The sequence below is a fragment of the Terrapene carolina genome, unplaced genomic scaffold (genome assembly GCF_002925995.2).
Source record: "Terrapene carolina triunguis isolate 2854851 unplaced genomic scaffold, T_m_triunguis-2.0 Scaffold130, whole genome shotgun sequence".
NCBI lineage: Eukaryota > Metazoa > Chordata > Testudines > Emydidae > Terrapene > Terrapene triunguis.
The window spans coordinates 12,123,327-12,130,043 of NW_020664481.1; positions in this window are offsets into that span (position 1 = coordinate 12,123,327).

A 6,717-nucleotide genomic window follows, 5' to 3' on the forward strand; every position below is an offset into this window, starting at 1 on the left:
TTCTGGCTGACCAACGGCTTTTCCCGCCCTTTCTGGCTGACCAATGACTTTTCCCACCCTCTCTGACTGACATCTCTGTTCCCGCCCTTTCTGGCTGACCAACGGCTTTTCCCGCCCTTTCTGACTGACACCTCTTTCCCCGCCCTTTCTGACAGACCAATGGCTTTTCACACACCCTTAATGACTAATGACTTTCCCGAAAGCATGCACTGACTGAGCCTTGATTGCTCAATCTCGATCCCTACTAGCGCAGTCAGGTGGCTAATAAGAGGCGAGGTGGACTTTTTAAACAGCATGATAATAACTGCCATGTAGGAAGAGCACCACATGTGGAGGGAATAAGTGGCTCCTAGGCAGGGACAAAGGGTTGTACAGTGGCCCAGGTGTGCGCCTGCAGGCAAGGAGTGGGAGTGAAAGGTGTTCTAGCCTGAGGAAAAGAGGGAGGGACTGCAGGGGCGCAAGGCTGGCAAAGGTGTTGAGAAGCCGAGAGGAAAGTTTAGGGGCAGGTACCCAGGTCTGTGCCAGGCAGCCTAAGTCTGTGTCTGACCAACGAAAGCTACCCAGAGGTATTAGAAGTACAAGGCAATGAAGAGTATCCATACCCTGTTTCCCAGACAGAGTACAACAAGCAGGAGAAGGGAAGGGGCTAGGAGAGGTCTTCAGATGGCTGGGTTATTAGAGAAGAGAAAAGGGAAGTGCAAAGTACGGGGGACAAAGAGAGGATGCTGAAAACTGCAGTGCAATATTTTACCAACCCCAAGTATTCAAAAAATCATGAGTCCCTCCCCCCCCCACTTAAAATTATTGGATTTTGAAAAATAATAAATATTTTGTCTTTTTATTTGTCTTCTGTTTGAGACTTCAGTGTACACCTGAGTCATGTTTTCAAGTTTCTCTCTACAAACAGGAGGGCTAGAAACTTACTTTTTAAAAAACTGAAAACTGAGGTTCTGGATCACTGGATTCCACTGGAAAGCTTGGGCTTTTTGAAAAAACAAAAAACAAAAAACACTAATTATTGCATGATAAAATCATGGGAGTTGGTGTGGGATATCCTTAGCCAGAGAGCATCTTGCAGTGTCACTCCAAGTGGGATGCCAGGGTGCTGGAAGTGGGGAACTCTGTGCACTTGCAGGAATAAATACAATAGATTTAAGTTTTTATCATATTCAAGTATTCCATACACTGTTTCTTCCTGTTAGTAAGACTTTTAGTTCTCTCTCTCTTTAAAAAACAAACAACCTTTCTTTTCATGCCACCTTTAAAAAGAGATGTCCTGGCTTAAGAACAACTTCTGAAAACCTATGGTCTGCAACACTGCAAGTGCCAATTTCTGCTTTCACACTAGTGCAATCTGATCACAGTTCCCATTGAGCCCTATTGGTGTTGCATGAGTATGTTAGTAGAAATCTGTCCTCTGTTTCTTTAATAGTGGTGGTTGTGGCAAGATTATTCCTTTCTTTTGGGGAGGAGCCCAACTGCAGAAGAAAAAGCAAAGTTGGAGAATTTATTTTATGCTGTCTTCACCTTTACAGTTTTTGATATACCAAAGATTTTTGTATGTCAACTCATAACAGCATCATAATAATTGTCAGGCTGAAAGTGGTGGTTTAGACACTTGGTTAGGGGGTAAGTTGGGGGATATGCACATTGAAGCCGTCTACATTTTTGGAAAAAATTTCCACTGTTACTAACACCAGTTTTGCTGCACTGTAGTTAGCAATGTTGTGGGCTGCCTAACATCTAACTGTGTTGTTTAGACTTGTCCTAGGAGGACTTGATGTCATGGTGCTTAAAAAGTTGGCAACCACTAGCAGCTGGTCTTCAGTGGCGTTCCCAGTGTTGCTACCATCAATGAACCCTTGCTTCCTATACTTGTTGGAGTAAGCAGCCCAAATCCAGCCTGGGTTGGTAGTAACAAATCCACAAACGTATTCATTCAAGGAAAACCTCAGGCTATGATAACATGAAAACAAAGTGCTGCAATTATCAGAGGCATACAAAAGAAGAGGGAATTAATAAATCCTTGAAATTCTCAGATCTTTAATCTTGACTCTTTGGCCTTTAGGTATCTTCAGATCACTCAGGAAATATTTATGCAAAACCCCCATAGCTCTTTTCAGTAACTCCATGTCAAAATCAACAGAGTCGCGGAGTTTTGTTTGATATAGAACTGACAAAATTATACAATGCCCTTAGCAACAGATTTCAAATAAAACTGCATATGTGAACTTGCAGGGAGGTATTTTAATGACTTATTTCTTCCAGCAAAGCAGTAAACCTCAATTTAAAAAAGCATGACCTAAATACTGAATGCCTCGTCCAGTGTTAGCTAAGTGTAAGCAGGAATTGAGAGCAATAAACAACAATAATAAAATAATAATAATAAATAATAAAAACCCTCTATGTCTCAATCTTTATTCAAAACAAACAAAAAGCCCACATAAAACTAGCATCCAGAAAATTATCAGTTAATCTCCAAACACTGGGCTATTTCCTGATGTCCTAATTCATTTTTTACTTGGCAAACTCTGCTAGATCTCAATAAAAAATGAGTTAGAGCCCCAAGTATTGACTCAATGTTTTCCACGTATATGAGATGAAAAAATGACTGAAAGAACAAATAACGATCCATTATATTAGCTGCTGAAATGGAAAGAGAAAGAGGGAGCAAAAGAAGCATGGGTGACACAATTGCCTTAACATTCGCTGTGTGTCTGTAAGCACATGAGCAGTAGAGGACACCACAGATGGCAGACATAAGAAAAACTAATTGCTTCAGGTTTTAACCTATAGCTGCACTAGTCCTTGACAAAACTGCACAAGGTAGATAATGAGATACATTTGTATTTGTTAGCACAATTAAAAAATATCCTTGTGCCAAAAAGTTTCCCTTCATTAGGTTTTGACTGTTTTTACAAATGTATGCTTTATTTAAGGATATTTTTAAAGGTCATTATACTGTAACATGGTCTATCAAATTTTAAAATCATTTCTGTAAATGACTGAAGAGACTTTTCTGGTTGGATTTGTGGGTCCAGTCAAAAGTAAAAAGTATTACATTAAATTAAAGTGCATATTTAGCTTAATGCCACATTTTTAACTGACCCCAGACCTACAAGTTATTTCTATATTAACAGCTGTATCAAGCAAAGTACTCCATAGACCAATATATCAAAGTATGTGGGCTTTACTTGCTTTTTTTCTGTTCATTGCATATTTTATCTGAAGACGATATTTTTTTCTTTGGTATGATCAGTCTCTTTCCTACAGTGATTTTTCCATGATTGTGATGATACTCCTCACTCACTAACGAGGCCATAATTAATTACTTTAATGGACCAGTAGCCATAGTAGTGGCATTGAGATATCAAGTCAGTTATTTTCAAACTGTGTGTGAAAATCAATTCTAAGTAATCAATCCTAGACAGAGGGAGAGGTCTATAAAATGTCATGCAGCAGCGTACAAGCAAAACTGGTTGGCTTAGTTCTGCCATCCTTATATTCCCATTTACACTTATCACACTGGGAAACATATTGCCCTTGATCTCATAGAAGGGAGAACTCTTTTCGTCTGTGACAACATGAAACCAGGTACAATGATAAATATGTGGGCCAGTTAGGAATGCTTAGTAGGTTGGTGGAAGCTGGCATACCAGTTGTTTCTGCTTAGTGATACTTTAAAAAACAACAACAACAAAAACAGAAAATGTCCACAGAAGTCATGTAAGAGCTTCCTGGGAGTGCAGCTAGTAAGTTATATCAAGTTTCCTTCTCTTTTCAGCTTCCTAAAATTATGATTTGGACAAAACTTGAAACATAGACCTTCTGTCTGAACTAGCAGATTTTACTGTGAACAAGTTAGTGGAGGAGGGGAGCCAAATCCCTCACCTACCATTTACATGAACAAAGCCCAGGGAAATAGGAGATGAAAAGTCACGCACCGCTAACAGTTTACAAATGGTATATCCCTTTCTATTTGACATGATTTGATAAAAAAGAAAATCTAATACATGTTTTTATCTTACCTAACATCTGAGTGAGAAACACCTGCAAGTCATTTAGTATCCAGTTAGCCAAGTCTATAATAGGAGGATTTTAGTTTCTGACCCTTTTCTTTGTCTTGAATCATTTAGCCATATATAAATTCTGACAGGTCTTGTCTTTTGTGGAAAGGAAGCTTGCATCTAATCTCTGTCACAGTGATTTTCAGAACTAACATTTCCTAATGCCTTTAGAGATGTTAATACTGTTTTTAGGGGGTGAGGGGAGGGAGGGCAAGAAGGGTAATGGAGAAAAAGCAAGACTGACAAAGTAATATCAACAAAATGTTCCTTATCTCTTACAGTATGAATGTTGTGTACACTTTGTTTTGTTCACAATAAGTGAGCAGCAGGCAGGCAGAGAAGTAGGGAAAAGAAATCAGTGCTTGCCCAGTACCACCCTTGCCACCAACTCCCATTCCTGAGCTCCAGGTGTCACAGCAAAATAGGGTATACCTGAAACCTGACTCTTTCTTCAGGCCCACTCATCGTGCCACATACTTACATGTGTCACAGTTTTAAGGCAGAAAATTGTATTTGATCTATTTAGTATTCAGACTGTAGTGGCATTATTTCAACATGGGTGTATTGATATGTTAAAATATGTTAAAAGAAAATTATTAAGGTTGCACAGTCAAGCATTCAAAAGATAGCCTTAATTCTGGTATTTCCTGTCTCAGAAACCTTAATTTGTCCCCTAGTGCATATGCATTATGATGCAGTCATTCACACCAACAAACACCCGCCCTCCACCACTACCGCCACCACCACCAAAAAGCAAACTGGAAAAAAAATAAATTCCATCATGTCACATCATATTGACACCCACATGGGTCACCACAAGGGTGGAACCTTTACATCCACCACACAGGTATCTGCTTCTTTAGCTAATGGAGAAACTGCCGGCAATAGTAGGCTGTCATCCTCTAAGTGGACCAGCTCTAGAGGGAGATGGAACACTTTGCCAGTGGGTTTCACAGATATTTGCTGACAGCAGAGGAAGGTGAGACTCAGGGTCTGGAGATGTTCCATTGCAGGCTCTACATGGGAGTGTTTCCTAGTGGGCACAGATTCTTTTGCCCATTTCCCCATGTTACACTGTCCCCCCTAACCTATTCCTGTCCCAACCCTCTCCCTTCTTTGCTCCTCATCTTCAGGGCCGGCTCCAGGCACCAGCCGACCAAACACGTGCTTGGGGTGGCACCTTGTAAGGGGCGGCCCATCTTGGGGTGGCGGGGCGGCGCACTGGGGGTTTTTGTTTGTTTGTTTGTTTTGTTTCGGCGGGGCGGCGTTCGGGTTTTTTTTTTTGCTTGGGGCAGCAAAAAAGTTAGAGCCGGCCCTGCTCATCTTGGTCACTTTCTCCTCAACTAGTCAGTCCCATTTCCACTCCACGGACTTCTCATCCCAGTTCCAGTTTGTTTGCCTAGGCTGTCCTAGTCTTACCCATCTGGACTCATCCTTCCAGTCCAAGTCTGCCCCAGCTCCCAGTGTCCTTGACCAGCTACTGGGGCTAGCAGAGTGGGGTGGAGCATAGGAGAGAGAGGCTCCCTGCTTTCAGTTCTGGTGCCTGGAGCTGGCCCAACGGTGAAAGTCCTACTCAGCCCTGTGGTGGAGCATGCCCAGTGCAGATGGAATCCTTTGGAAATTTAGCTCCAAAACTCTCTACTGAGCATGTGCAAAGTATGATTTTTCAAAGGTTTATAACCTGGACAAATGTAGGCAAATTTTCATGGAGATGGCACATCCCTGACACAAGGGCCACCCCCTGCCAAACTTCAAGTCTCTGCTGCTAAGAATGGGGTGCTTCTCAAAGAAAATGTTGCAAGAATTTGTTAACATAGACAAAACAATATTTTTCCTTTACCTCATTCTTGGAAATGGTGAACTATTTTAACTGAAAATTTCCCCAAAAAATCAGCCTGAAGCAGACATCTGGTATGAAAAATTTCTTCCCAGATGGTTAAAGTTTGGCAAAGTTGTAAGCAACAAGGTCTTATAATGGGAAATGTTGGGTAACCTTAATAATAGGCCGTGCTATCAGCCTCAGCTATAATTACTACTTTTTTTTTTTTAAAGACTATATTGTTGTGAGGGTTTAAAGAATACCAATAGAGTCAGCACTTCTAATAAGTATCTGGGGGTAGCCGTGTTAGTCTGTATCTACAAAAACAACAAGGAGTCTGGTGGCACCTTAAAGACTAACAGATTTATTTGGGCATAAGCTTTCGTGAGTAAAAACCTCACTTCTTCATAGCTATGCATCCGAAGAAGTGAGGTTTTTACTCACGAAAGCTTATGCCCAAATAAATCTGTTAGTCTTTAAGGTGCCACCAGACTCCTTGTTGTTTTCACTTCTAATAAATACTTCAAGTCTCCACATCAGGGCCGGCGCAACCCATTAGGCGACCTAGGCGGTCGCCTAGGGCACTACAATTTGGGGGGCGGCGACCGTGGCGGTATTTCAGCGGCGGGACCTTCCGCCGCCTCTGTGGGGGGCAGCATTTCGGGGCGGGACCTTCCACCGCCTAGGGCGGCAGAAAAGCTGGCGGTGCTCCTGCTCCACATTATGATGAAAGCACAACAAAGAGTCTGTTTTGCAGTTGAACTGACATTTTTCTGACATGTAAATATGAAAAATTATCCAGATATCCTCTGGACAAGACACTAAATTGTG